This window comes from Chlorocebus sabaeus, chromosome 1, assembly GCF_047675955.1.
Source record: "Chlorocebus sabaeus isolate Y175 chromosome 1, mChlSab1.0.hap1, whole genome shotgun sequence".
In the NCBI taxonomy this organism is placed as follows: Eukaryota; Metazoa; Chordata; class Mammalia; order Primates; family Cercopithecidae; genus Chlorocebus; species Chlorocebus sabaeus.
The window spans coordinates 6042365-6057484 of NC_132904.1; the positions used below are offsets into that span (position 1 = coordinate 6042365).

The window sequence follows — 15120 nt, forward strand, 5'->3', positions numbered from 1 at the left end:
GAACTCTTCCATCTCACCAAGAAAAAAAAAAAAGCAGCAGCAGCAGCCAACGTCCACATGCTCCCACTATCTCATCTCCCCTAGTCTGCTCTCCCTCCTCCCACCAGGGTGGAGCCCAGGGATGCCAACTCTCCACATGGTCACCCATGCATTTCCTGCTGCCTTCCCAAGAATGTAGCCCCAGCAATGGTCACCTCTCCTAACTCATCACATCATTCATCCTCTAGAGAATTACTTCACTAACACTGCAAAAATGCTGTGGTTTCTCCCATCGCAACACCTCAGGATCCCAAATCTCCCTTCATCACTGTGGCAAATCCCATGATGGAGCTCTCTCTACTTGCCTTTCTCTTCTCTCAATCCTTGTGAATGCTCCCTTCCAGGCTTTTCCCACATCACCATGTGGGAACAGCTCTCATCAAGATCATCGATGAATTCCACGCTCCCAGAGCCATAAGACGAGTCTTGGCCCTCATCTCAGGTGACCTCACAGCAGCAGCACTGGTCAAGGTCCTCACTCCATCCTCCGTGACAGCACTTTCCCAAGGCCTCAAAGCTGCTCCTTCCACCCTCCAGGCTGCCACAGAGCCTCATTCCTTCAGTGCTCTCACTCAACCTCGGGACTGTTAAGTGCCACCTAAACACTGAAGACTCCTATTTCTATCTGCAGCCTAAATCTCTCCCCTGAGCACCAAACACCCCAATCCAATGTATCTCCAATCTGCTCTCCAAAAGCTTCAGAAACTGAACATGCACAAAACCCAACTCCTGATCTTATTTCCACAGCCTGTTCTTCCCATAGTCTTCCCTTTCCTTATACATGGCAACGCCCACCAGCTGCAAAAATCCCTGGTATCATCCTTTACTCCTCTCTCACACCCACTCCAATCTGCCAGCAAATCCTGTCTGCTCTTCCTTTTCAAGAAGGATCCAGCAGCCAACCTCTTCTCACTCCCACCCCTGCTCCCGTTCAGTCCCAGCTGCCATTACTGCTCTCCTGGATCACTGCCAGAGCCTCCAGCCTCCCTCCAGCAGCACAGGACAGTTATTCTTAACACAGCTTCAGGGGACTTTTAGAAACCACATCATGTGACACCCTCTGCTCAAAACACCAAGTGAATTACCCATCTCACTCAGAGAAAAAGACAAAATCTTCACAATGGCCAGTGTGACCTACCCACCTCCCCCATCTCCCATCTCCCCCATCCATCTGGCCTACTCTCCTCCCCCTCTCCCTCAGGCTCCTCGCTCCTCAGCTCCTCACTCCAGCCTCCGCTGCTCCTCCAACACAGCAGACACGCCTCCTTCTTAGCACCTTGTCCTGCTGACCGTCCACCTAAAATACTGCCCCTACCCCACTCCCACCCACAGCCTTGTGGCTGGGTCTCTGCATTCCTTCCGTTGACTGCTGTATTTCAATCTGCAGATAACAAGCACTCCGCACACCCCACCTCTCCTGGTTTACTTTTCTCCCTGTTTGTATTACCATATGGCTACTGTATCTTTCATTTATCTGTTAATTGTCTTTTCCTTACCAAAATGTAAGCTCCATGAAAACAGGGACTCTTCATCTGCTTTGCTTAATGTTAACATGCCTAGCAGTAGAACAGTGTTCAAGACATGGTAAGTACTCAAACATCTGAATAAATGGATCACAAAAACAATGTTGAGTGGGGGCAAAAAAAGAACAAAGTGACTCCATTTACATCGTCTAAAGGAATGAAAAAATGAAGTTACATTATATAAGGATACATTCATAGCTTGCAACACCATAAAGCAGAAAAATGATACATGCAAGGTATTTGCCTTGGGGAGATCAGAAAGAGGGAAGCGGTGAGACGAGGACACAGGGACCCAAAGGTATGGCAACATTCTATTTCCCAAGCTGGTTAGTGTGTACACAAGTGTCAGTTCTAATGTTTAATAATATCTGGACACATGCTGATATATACTCTTTGAATTCATAGTCCAATTACAAGTTAAAATAAAAAGATTAGAGGCCAGGTGTGGTAGTTCACACCTGTAATCTCACACTTTGGGAAAACAAGGTGGGAGGACTGCTTGAGTCCAGGAGTTCAAGACCAGCCTGGGCAACATAAGATGATCTTTTCTCTACAAGTTAAAAAAAAAAAAATTTTTACCTGGGTGTGGTAGCATGTGCCTATAGTTCCAGCTACTCGGGAGGCTGAGGTGAGAGAATCGCTTCAGCCGGGGAGGTCAGTCAAGGCTGCAGTGAGCTACACTGCACTCCAGCCTGGGACTCTATCTCAAAAAAATAAACAAAAACCACTGCACTCTAGCCTGGGATTACAACCACTGCATGCACTCCAGATTACACCACTGCACTCCAGCCTGGGACTCTATCTCAAAAAGATAAACAAAAACAAACCAGATTAGAGCAGGTATTGACAAACTACAACCCACAGGCCAAATCCAGCCCCCTGTCTGCTTTTATAAGTGAAGTTCTATTGGAAGGCAGCCACCTTCATTTGTTTACAGATTGGCTATGGCTGCTTTCACACTACAAAAGCAGAGTTGAGTCCTCGCAGAGACCATTTAGCCTCCAATGCCTAAAATATTTACTAACTGGCCCTTTACAGAAAAAATCTGTAAACCCTCAATAGAGCTGTCTGGTTATAATGTAGGATTTGTAAAGAAATTAAGTGCAAAAATCAAAAAGATCCAATCATCTATTAACATATATTGACCCTTCAAGGCATATGTGATTATCCACACTATGTTGAAAAAATGATTCTATATAAAATGTGAGACTCCATAGCAAACAAAGTTACCCTACAATGTCCTGAGTGCCAGGAAAGAATAAACTTTAAAGATGTTTCAGAAAGCAAACTGTAAACCTCAAATTTATCATCTCTACTCCACCTGCAGAAATTACGCTACACATGTTCTAATATTCATATTCACAGTTATGTACATTAAAACATATATAGCATACTCCAAATTTAATTTGGAGGAAGAAAATTTGCATATCAACACTAACTCTGTAACCTCCCCGCCACTGAAACCACCATCACCACCCTGTACTTCCCCAGAGCAGCTGGTTAGGCCTCCAGGCCTCTCTACGATCCCATAATACTCCACTTCTCTCCTTGAGATCATTCATTGCACCTTGGAGTTGTTTATGTACTTTTGTTAGAAAATACTATACCTATGATGGGAGGATCGTATAGCTGCTGAGTCCATCTTGGGGTGTAATAACAAGAAGTCCAGGGTGGAAAGGGGCAGTCATTCAGAGTGTTGTTTATTCAGAAGGGGCAGGGTCTCACTTGCAGACAACAGACAGATGAGACCTGTCCACTGTCCAAAGGCAATAGAAACCCTGTGTATCCCTATATCAACAAAAGAGAACCCCTCAAATACTATATACAGTGACAAAAAACTGACACACACTAATTCCAGATGTTAACCATTTACTCTGAATTCTAAGTAAACTCCAGCTGTGAAGTCACTCTTGAAACAAACAGCAATTAAAACTGTGGTTTGGTGGGACCACCACAACCCTAAGGAATCACCGGGGCTGAGATTTCTCCACTCCTTCTGGGTCCATTCTTCTGCATGGTCTCTATTTTTCTGTAAGAATCAATGGGCTGGACATGGTGGCTCACGCCTGTAATCTCAACGCTTTGGGAGGCCAAGGTGGGTGGATCACTTGAGGTCAGGAGTTCGAGATCAGCCCGGCCAACATGGTGAAACTCCATCTCTACTAAAAATAAAAAACCAGCCAGGTGTGATGGCACGCGCCTGTAGTCCCAGCTACTTGTGAGGCTGAGGCAGGAGAATCGCTTGAAACTTTAAGGCAGAGGTTGCAGTGAGCTGAGATTGCGCCACTACACTCTAGCCTGGGCAACAGAGTGAGACTCTGTCTCAAAAAAAAAAAAAAAAAAAAAAAAAAAATCAATGACCTCTAAGTTTTGTTCCAGTCCAAAACCATGATTCTCATGAATGGAAGCCCCAGTCAATTGTCAAGACTAGTCAATATTCCTCCCGCTACGCCCGTCTGAGGACCAAAGTCCAACCAATCTGACCAGCCAACCATGGAAAATGCTTTAGTGGGCAGTGTGAACTGCCCTGATTAGGGTCTCAGTGTGACATGTGTTCTCAGGCAAGTTCTTTTTTCTCAAAGTGTGTCTCTGCCACCAGAATATTTGTTCAGATTTACTTGGAGGTATAGGAAACCCAAGGCTCCAACTAACAGTCCCACACAACTTTCTCCAAGTCTGTCTGACTCAACATCAGTCTGCAGCCGTGTCAGTCCCGCTCTCTCATGTTCCTAAAAACAATCTTTCATTCATCTTTTCTTGGGCCATCAGATTTCACGGTAGTCAAATCTCTGGGGAATTCAAACCACTTCAAGTCACTATATATTTCCACTGTAAGAAGTTCTGGAACTAATAATCCCCTGGTTTTCCCCAGAGTTGCTGTGAAGTACAAAATCAGAGCCTCCTTATATCTGTAAAAAGATGTTCGGAACCTATCGAACTTTAATTGTATAAGTTGAGTCAACTGTATAGTCTTCACTAATGCATCTAAAACAGGTCAACATTAGCCAGCTGTGACAAACAGTAAATGGCCTCTACTCAGGGTAAAGCAGCTCTTTGTCCAGTCTGTGACATGAAAATGTCCTAGCTAGGCATAGAGATAAGAAACCTTTTCACAAACCGTCAGATGCCCTTTTACTTGCTTCTTTGCCATGTAGCCAGTCTACTTAGTATCCAAATGTCAGTCTGTAATCTTTCAAAACCTGAAATAAACTGAGTATTGATCTGACTAGCAACTTTCTCCCTCCTCATAAAACTAAAGGGGGTGGGAGGGAAGAAGGAGGCTTCCATGACAAATAAATCTAAGCCAAAGTTAAAAGGCCAAAACAAAATCTCCAGTCAACCTAGATCCATAGTGCAGCAGGAAAAACACCCACTCCCACTTGAAGCATCATCCATTTCAGGAATGCCAAAAATGTTGTGCAAAAACCTACAGCAAGCTTCGAATGGGTCTGGAACCAGAGAGTCAGTGTTTGATGTTTGGTCAACGGATAACTGTTGTGTATTGAGCTGTAAACACCTATTTGTCATTACGAAACATCTTCAGCATGGGAAGAATGGCACTGCTTTTTAAGACTCCCCAAACGAAGGAGGCAAGTCGAAGTAACTACTTCTTATGAGTAACAAACTGTAACTATTTTATTCTTTTGCAAAACTTCTGGAAATGTCAACCACCCAAAGTTTAAGCAAATCAACTAACCAGCAAACAGAGCTCTTTCCTCCCAGGCCCCACTGACACCATGTACAATTCTTAACAGCTTTGCTGTCTCTTGTAATTGTTTGCCTCTTCCTCTAGACTGCAAGTACTTACGGGCCTGTTCATCAGTGAATCCCTAATAGAGTTCCTAGCAGAGAAAGGACTCAATTAATGTATTTGTTGATCAAATAAATGGATATTAGAAGTAGATGGGGGTCACTGGTAGTTCTCAACATAGCCACAGGCCAAATTTCAGGGTGAAGAATAAGAAAATGCCTCCATGACCTTTTGTAACTTCAGACATTAACATTTAGTTGCTAAAAATGTATAGTTTTCCTAATATTCTTCCATTCAATAAACTGGATAATCTAAATTTTAATATGAGCAAAAAAGATCTACCCTTGTCTCTACTACTGTATCTCATCTCCCCAGGAGAAAAGAACACTTCTCCGTTCGGATCAGAGTCTAGGGAACAGAAGAGTCCACCTTACCAGTGGGCAGGATCACTACGTTAAAAGGTTGAGCATACTGTATGCATGTCTGTGCCCTCAATGGGCGGAACTGGTAAAGTGATCCAGGGTGAATTCTCTGGGAATAGGTATTTAAAAAAACAAAACAAAACAAAACACAGGCAGGGTGACTCACGCCTGTAATCCCAGCACAGTGGGAGGCTGAGGCAGGCAGATCACTTGAGGTGAGATCGAGACCAGCCTGGCCAACATAGTGGAATCCCGTCTCTACTAAAAATACAAAAATTAGCCAGGTGTGGTGGCACGCACCTGTAATCCTAGCTACTCAGGAGGCTAAGGCAGGAGAATCACCTGAACCCAGGAGGTGGAGCTTGCAGTGAGCTGAGATCGCACCACTGCACTCCAGCCTGGGCGACAGAGCGAGACTCCGTCTCAAAAAAAAAAAAAAAAAAAAAAAAACAAAAATTAGCCAGGTGTGGTGGCATGCACCTGTAATCCTAGCTACTCAGGAGGCTAAGGCAAGAGAATCACCTGAACCCAGGAGGCAGAGGTTGCAGTGAGCCAAGATCACGCCACTGCACTCCAGCCTGCGTGACATAGTGAGACTGTCTCCAAAAAAAAAAAAAAAAGAAGCTGACATCTAAAAACAGAACTGACCACTGACTGACAAAAGGAGGGCAAAATATGATACATAACTCAAAAATTACAGTAGTGTAAGATTATTCAGCACAGAAACAAACTCTAAATACCTAAGATTTTTGCTTAGTTTCAGCATAGTATGGTAATGTATTTTCATGAGGTTAAGAAAAAGAGTCCTAAGATATTTTATAAAATCAATTTATTTAACAAACGCTTCTAAAGCTCAGTCTTCAGGCATCTGAAAAATGGTTAAGTATACCATCTAAATAATCCCCACTACTAAATAATCTCCAAGGCAGGATCTAGGTACTGCAAAGATCAAGTTCACAGATCTCCCAAAGGAACCCTTAATTCACAAACAGTCCCTAAACCTGTGGTGTAAAACAATGGTTCCAAAATTCAGCTGCATTTCAGTATCGTCTGGAAAGCTTTTTAAAAATAGATTCTTGTGGCCAGGCATAGTGGCTCACGCCTGTAATCCCAGAACTTTGGGAGGCCGAGGCAGGTGGATCACGAGGTCAGGAGTTCAAGACCAGCCTGGCCAAGATGTGAAACCCCGTCTCTACTAAAAATATAAAAAACTTAGCTGGGCATGGTGGCGGACGCCTGTAATCCGAGCCACTCAGGAGGCTGAGGCAGAGAATTGCTTGAACCCAGGAGGCGGAGGTTACAGTGAGCCGATATGACACCACCGCACTCCAGCCTGGGCAACAGAGCGAGACTAGTCTCAAAAAAAAAAAAAAAAAAAAAAAAAGATTCTCAATCCCACCACAAATTTCCAGAGGTGGAGTCCAACATCCACGGCCTCAAAAAATTTCTAATTATTCTAATGCAGGCCAGTCTCACATCTATCTAAATGCAGGATTTCTCAACCTCAGCAGTGTTGCTATTTGGGACTAGATAATTTTGCAGGCCGGCAGGGAGAAGGCTATGCTGGACACTGTAGGATGTTGAGTGGTATCCTTGGCCTCTATCCTCTAGAAGCACACTGCCCACTCCCAGAACTGTAACAAGCAAAAATGTGTCCAGACACTGCCAAATGTTTCCTGGGGGGTGGGGGGGAATCACCCCCAACTGAGAACTCCTGATCTAGAGTAAATCAAAAAATAATCATTTGAAGTTAAGAAAGGAAAAAAATATGAAAGCTGTTTAAAGCCAAGGGGCCAGGTATTTTTTTCGGTACAGCCTTAGAAAAAGTAGCAGCCCATACTGGGGCGCAGATCGTAACTTCTAACGACCAAGTCAATGCTGAGTTTTAGTTGAGCAGATAAAAGAACTTTATTTTCACTATCATTTACCCTTATTTAGTAAAATACTGTAAAATTTTAAACCAAAACACACACACACACACACACACACACACACACACAGGCTGCCTCTCAAATACTGAAAATACAGAACTAGACGATGGAAGTTATCATAGAAATAAAATATCGATCGTGACACTTGTTTTAAAGAGATGTTTATTTGTAACAAGCACATAAGCACATTATCTCTGTACTGAATAGATGCAAAGTCCTATCTTTTTTTTTTTTTTGAGACTGAGTCTCGCTCTGTCTCCCAGGCTGGACTTGGCTCACTGCAACCTCCGCCTCCCAGGTTCAAGCGATTCTCCTGCCTCAGCCTCCCGAATAGCTGGGATTACAGGCACACGCCACCACGACCGGCTTACTCTTGTATTTTTAGTAGAGACAAGGTTTCACATGTTGGCCTGGTCTGGAACTCCTGACCTTAAGTGATCCGCCGGCCTCCCAGAAGTGCTGGGATTACAGGTGTGAGCCACCGCGCCGGGCCAAAGCCTTATCTTAAAAACCTAGGCAACCTCATCCTGTCAATGTTACTTCTATTCATTTTCTGCTCAGCTATGGTCTGATTCTCAAATTCCCAATTAGTTCATTGAAACTAGCAAGTTTTTGCTTGTTTGCTTTGCTTTGCTATACTTTACACAAAAGCTAGACTTCTAAACCCAAAACAATTTTCTTCCTGTCCTGAAGTTCCACCAGCAAGATACTCATCTCTACTTAAGACTGAGTCCATCAAAACACACTTAGCTCCAATACAGCAAACCAAGTCCCAAGTAAACACAGCAATACCAGGGGAAGGGCACGCAAGGTTTCGAGTACCATGGAGGACAGCACCGGGCAAGCAGTAAAGAACTGTGAGTTTCTTTCTAACTGAGTACACGGCATTGTGTTCAATGTTCTAGACTCCTTGACCAGAAATGCTGAAGTGGAGAATACCTTCCAAAGTATCCCTCCAGGACAACAGCTATTTCCTAAACTACCTTTGCTGAAAAATACTGCAATTCACGGTACATTTACAATCTTCAGTATCAACGAAGAGTACACGAAGTTACTGATTTGGGGGGCAGTCACCCAGAAACTAGTATCCAAAAGCACATGAGGAATAAAGGCCGACTTAAGCTTGTGATGGGTTTTTCTGCATTTAACCACCTCTTTAAACATTCTGAGGTGCTACTACTCATCAATTACTCCGGTAAATGTACCTAACTTAAGGAATGTTCAAAACCCCTCTACTGAAAAAAGGTAACTTCTAGTTTTACTTTTTCAGCCCAACTGACTCTTACACAGAGCTTTCTAAAGACAGTCACCAAGAGTCAGGGCTTAAATGCTCATCTGACTTCCCAATAGTACCTAAACATTTAAAAATCAAATTTAAATTAAATAATAATAGCCATTAGGTAGCCTAATCACTAATCAGACACTGAGGTGATTCTGTGTGCCAGGCACGTTCTCGCTGTTTTACATGTATTAGGGCAATAATCCTGACAAACTTATGGCTGGGACACTTATTATTACTCCCATTCTACAGAGAAAAATAAGAGAGAGAGAGGCTGGGTAAATTGCCCAAGGTCACAGAGCTAAAAAGCGGTCACTGACTCCACTCCACAGTGAGGAAAATCCAACCACCACCATAACTGGGTCTCACACACTTGCTACTTGAGGCACATTTCGATGGTTGGAAACCTAGAGTCCCGTTTCCCCTTGAAACATATCTGCAACATGCATGACCTTGAGGACAAAATCGAAGTAAACTTCCCATGAATAAAGTAGGCTACCACCCCGTCAACAAGTGCTGCGAGGAGGAAAGGGAATGCCTGTCAAGACCCCCTCCCACAAAAGCAAAACACACCCAAAGCCCCACAGAAAAAACGTTAAGTACCAGGAAAATGACATTAAGTCACGCGGCTGAAACGTCAGGGCACGGAGGTACATCCAAAGACCCATCCCGTTCACCTATAATTAAGAAGTCCAAATTGTGATCACAGCCAGCAGGACCTCAACAGGAAACACCTCCAAGTTAATAGTGAATGGGCTTCTTTAAGAGGGAGGGACTTCAAGCCACAAGAAGGACCACCCCCCCCCCCCCCCGCTCAAATACACCAGGGAGGCATTCGAGACAGTCTACATCCGAGCCACCACTGCAGTTAAAAAGCCACTGGGAAGGGTAGTGGGAGCCTCGGAACTGGCTGGTGTGGATCCCGATGACTCTGCGGCGAATTAACAGAAACCCACAAAACTTGTTTCCCGGAGAGCAGAGTCCAACAATGGCCTTCGCGACTCTTGACGGCGAGCTGCTGCCTCAACTTGACGCGCTCCCCGAGGCCCCCGGGAGGAGTTGGCCGAGAGGCCCAGCGGGAGCGGAGACCGGGCGCGGGCCGGGCAGTGGGCGACGCTGCGGGCCGCCGCCGGCGGGCGGGAAGACTGGAGCCAGAGCCGGGTCAGGGGCGCGCCTCTCCCGCCCGCCGCGCAAGGCCGCGAACGTCAACGCGGCGCAAAGTTCGCCGCCCCGGCCGCGTCCCGCTCCCGGCGCCCGTCCCGGCGGGGCCCTCGGCTGACAGGAGCGGGCTGGGAGCGGCCGGGAAGGACTCGGCGCCGCGCCTCCCGGGCCCGCGGAGCGACGAATTCCGGGGGGGGAGGGGAGAGGGGCCGGGACTCTCCCTCTCTGAGCCGCCGAGGCCCAGGTGGAGGGGCCCCGCGCCTGCCCGCGCGCCTCGCACACCCCGCGCCGCGGCCTGCTCCAGCGCCTCCCCCACCCCCATTACCTGGAGGTGCCCACGACCCGCCGCTAGTTGCGCTCAGGCGGGAAACGCGCTCACCGACACCATCAGCAAAGCGCCCAAAATGGCGGACGTATCAAGCAGGCCTTGAGTTCCCCCCGCCCTCCCTCTGGCCGCCTCTCAGCCAATCGCGGCCCTGCCCCCTCCCCCAGCTCCAGGCTCATTGGCCCCTCTCTCCCGGCCCCTACCACCTATTGGATCGCCTAGCGGCTCCCTTGACTCCATTCCGATTGGCCCGCAAGCCTCGTCAGTCAAGCGCGAGGGGCGCATTCTTTTCCCATGTACTTGACGGTTCCGGAACCTCTAGGACCCCGGAGCCTGAGAAACAAATCAGAAACCGGGAGAGACCTGTCTGGGTCCCCCTACGCCGTAGCAACAGCAGGGCCTCCGCTTGACGGACGTATCGCACCACCAATCCGAATGGCCAGTGCTTTTAAAACTAAATTGAGCCAAACCAATCATGGCCGTGAAGCCGGAGCCTCGAGGGAGCCAATGGGGTGGCGAGCTGGCCGGGTGGGGCGGGGCGGGGGCGGCAGGGGACACCGGTGATGACGTGAGCCATAATATGCGCCGGCTGCAGCGGTTAGGCTGCGCTAGGGATTCAGCATAAGTGGTGCAGTGTTTGTTTGGCGTGTGAGAGGTAATGGGATCGATGCCCGCCTTCCCCACAGCGGAATTTTTATCAGAGGGATTTCCTATTGCGGCTTCTTTACCCGAAAGAGGTGGCTGTCCTCGAAGCGGGGTCAAAGTGAGGGATCGCGGAATATTCCTGTCACCCACCGCTAAGAGATAAGTCCCCTCGTCCTGGGGGAAGGATTTAGACGAGAAATTTTGGGATTTGGTTTTGTTTGAGACGGAGTTTTCCTGTTGTCGCCCAGGCTGGAGTGCAGTGGCGTGACCTCAGCTCACTGCAACCTCCGCTTCCCAGGTTCAAGCAATTCTCCTGTCTCAGCCTCCCGTGTAGCTGGGACTACAAGCGCACACCACCATGCCCGGCTAATTTTTGTATTTTTAATAGGGACGAGTGTTTCACCATGTTGGCCAGGCTGGTCTCAAACTCCTGACCTCAGGTGATCCGCCCACCTCAGCCTCCCAAAGTGCAGGGATTATAGGCCTGAGCCACCGCACCCGGCCTGGGGTCTTTTCTGAGACAAGGTCTTGCTCTGTTGTCCAGGCTGGAGTGCAGTGGGATGATCATGACTGGCTACAGCCTCCACCTCCTGGGTTCAAGCGGTCCTCCCACCTCAGCCTCCCGAGTAGCTGGGACCACAGGCACGCACCACTGGGCCCTGCTGATTTAATTTTTTGTAGAGACAGGGCTTTCCTGTGCACATGAGCTTCTAAATGCTCCCCCAGGCTCCCCGTTCCCCGCTGTCTCTGTGCCTCCCAGGGAGGACCGAGATCCCAGACATCAGGAACCCCGCCCCAAAAGCCAGCCCGGGACACCCAGACAGCTCACGGTTAGACTCCATGCTAATAACCTGCCTTATTCCAAAACGGATTTGAGGCGCCTCTCAGAGTCCCCTGAAAATCCACATGATGTCCAGGCGTGGTGACTCACACCTATAATCCCAACACTTTGGGAGGCTGAGGCGGGCGGATCACCTGAAGTCAGGAGTTTGAGACCAGCCTGGCCAACATGGTGAAACCCCCGTATTTACTAATGATAAAAAAATTAGCCGGGCATGGTGGCAGGCGCCTGTAATCCCAGCTACTCAGGAGGCAGAGGCAGGAGAATCACTTGAACCCAGGAGGCAGAGGCTTGCACTCCAGCCTGAGCAGCAAGAGCGAAACTCCATCTCCAAAAAAAAAAAAAAAAAAAAAACAGAACAACTGTTTACATGACATTTACATTGTATTAGGTGGTGTAAGTAATCCAAGGTATATAGGAGGTGGTCAGGTGCGATGGCTCACGCCTATAATTCCAGCATTTTGGGAGGTCAAGGTGGGAGGATCGGTTGAGCCCAGGAGTTCAAGACCAACCTAGGCAACATGATAAGACCACCCCCCAACTCTACGGAAAAAAAAATTAGCTGGGCATGGTGGCATGCACCTGTGGTCCCAGCTAGTTGGGAAGCTAAGGTGGGAGGATTGCTTGAGCCTAGGAGTCTGGGCTGCAGTGAGCCATGATTACGCCACTGCACTCCAGCCTGGACAACAGAGCGAGACCCTGTCTCATTTTAAAAAAAGGGGAAAAAAAGGCCAGGCGCAGTGGCTTACGCCTGTAATCTCAGCACTTTGGGAGGCCGAGGCGTGCGGATCACCTGATGTCAGGAGTTCAAGACCAGCCTGGCCAACAGTAGAGCCCCGTCTCTACTGAAAATACAAAGTTAGTAATCCCAGCTACTTGGGAGGCTGAGGCAGGAGAATCCCTTGAACCCAGGAGGCAGAGGTTGCAGTGAGCCGAGATCGCGAGATCGTGCCACTGCACTCCAGCGTGGGCAACAAAACCGAAACTCTATCTCAAAAAAAAAAAAAAAAGTTGGAGGATGTGTTATGGAATGAGACCACCACTTCTCCTGCTGTCCTTCCCAGCCTCTCCCCCACCTCCCCTTTTCCCTAGTTTATAAAACAGGAGAAAAGGGAGAAAGCAAAAAGTTGGCAAGAAACAGAAGTAAGATAAATAGCCAGATGACCTTGGTGCCACCACCTGGCCCTGGTGGCTAAAATAATAATATTAACCCCTCACCGAAACGACTTGTGTTATCTGTAAATTGCAGACGTTGTATGAGAAAGCACTGTAAAACTTTTTGTTCTGTTAGCTGATGTATGTAGCCCCCAGTCACGTTCCTCATGCTTACTTGATCTATCACGACCCTTTCACGTGGACCCCTTAGAGTTGAAAGCCCTTAAAAGGGCTAGGAATTTCTTTTTCGGAGAGCTCGGCTCTTAAGACACGAGCTCCCAGCCGAATAAAAACCTCTTCCTTCTTTTTTTTTTTTTTTTTTTTTTTGTGAGACGGAGTCTCGCTCTGCTGCCCAGGCTGGAGTGCAGTGGCCGGATCTCGGCTCACTGCAAGCTCCGCCTCCCGGGTTTACGCCATTCTCCTGCCTCAGCCTCCCGAGTAGCTGGGACTACAGGTGCCCGCCACCTCGCCCGGCTAGTTTTTTGTATTTTTTTTAGTAGAGACGGGGTTTCACCGTGTTAGCCAGGATAGTCTCGATCTCCTGACCTCGTGATCAGGTGTCTAAGGAGTTTTGTCTGCAGCTCATCCTGCTACAGTGTCATATGCCATGTAACAATGTTTCTGTCAATGATGGGCCACATGTAAGACAGTGGTCTCATACGATTATGACACTGTATTGTACTGGACCTTTTTTTTTTTTTTTTTTTTGAGACAGAGTCTTGCTCTGTCGCCCAGGCTGGAGTACAATGGGGCTATCTCGGCTCACTGCAACCTCCACCTCCTGGGTTCAAGCAGTTCTCCCTGCCTCAGCCTCCCGAGTAGCTATAACTACAGGTGTACGCCACCATGTCTCCCTAATTTTTGTATTTTAGTAGAAACGGGGTTTCATCATATTGGCCAGGATGATCTCGAACTCCTGACCTCTGGTGATCCGCCCACCTTAGCCTCCCAAAGTGCTGGGATTACAGGCATGAGCCACTGCATCCGGCTGTACTGGACCTTTTCTATGTTTAGATACACAAATATTTACCATTGTGTCTCAGCTGCTTCCAGTAGTCAGCACAGTAACACGCTGTATGGAAGTGTAGCCTGGGAGCAGCAGGCTATCCCGTATAGCCCAGGTGTGTAGTGGGCTGGACCATCTGGGTCTGTGCTGAGTATACCTGTGATGTTTGCAAAGGACACAATTGCCTAACGATGCATTTCTCAGAACACATCTCTGCTGTTAACTGTACTAAGCCATTTTATATAAGGGACTTGAGAATCCTTGGGGGTCCCAGAAGCAGTCTCCCACGGATAGAGAGGGACAACTGTACCTACAGGCTGCGTCCGCGCTGCGAAAGGTACTGTGCTTCTGGGGAGGCTGCAGACACAGCAGGCGTTTCTCACGTTGATCCTGCTGCTCAGAGAGGCGTGGAGGAACATAGTCAAGCCAGAAGCCAGCCCGGGAGCTGTGCTCTGTGCAGGGTTAGGGAGGGGATACGCAGGCCGATCACCTGGGCAGGGCAGGGCAGGAGCAGGCATGCCAGTGAGAGAGGTGAGGCAGCAAGGCGGAAGGAGCACACCCTGTGGCAGGCAGGGCGGGGCTGATCTCAGGTCTGGGGCAACAGCACGGGAAGCAGGTGCAGAAGGGATCATGGAGGCTTTGGAAGCCAGGCAGAGGAACCTCAGTTTATGCTCAGACCCTGGGAGCCAAGGAAAGCATCCAGACAGGAGAAGGGCTGGCCATACTCTAGAAAGGATGTCTGGAAGCAACAGCAGAGAGCACCAGGGGTAGCACAGGGCCAGAGGGGCAGCTTGGAGCTGGACTAAGGAGCCTGGGAAAGGCTGCAGAGAGCCTTGGGACCGGCTGGTGCCTGAGAGGGAGGCTGGGCCATGGGCAGGAGGGGGCAGCCAGGGCTGGGCTCCTGTCCGTCCTTCCCTGCTGGGGAGCCCGGGGAGGACCCAGCCCCGGCACTGACCCTTGCATCCCTTTACTCACTCATCATCGAAGGATTTGCCAGTATCTGCACCAGGCTCCTCCATCCCTGACTCTGAGGTGGGTCACA

The 15120-nt window shown here is 48.3% G+C and overlaps 1 protein-coding gene across 24 annotated transcripts in view; it reads right to left on the bottom strand.

Annotated features, from left to right (window-relative positions):
- The window catches only part of PPP6R3 (protein phosphatase 6 regulatory subunit 3), a 155863-nt gene extending 145321 nt beyond the window's left edge, over nt 1-10542 (bottom strand). For 20 of the 24 annotated variants that reach the window (XM_007960181.3, XM_037998923.2, XM_037998921.2 and 17 more), the window contains exon 1: nt 10432-10542. The gene's annotated coding sequence lies outside the window, so the exon portion shown is untranslated. Of the gene's footprint in view, nt 1-9548; nt 9623-10431 lie in introns of all 24 variants that reach the window. The other 4 variants (XM_073010424.1, XM_073010363.1, XM_073010735.1 and 1 more) reach the window with 3 other exon arrangements.
- Nucleotides 10543-15120: the final 4578 nt, after the last annotated feature.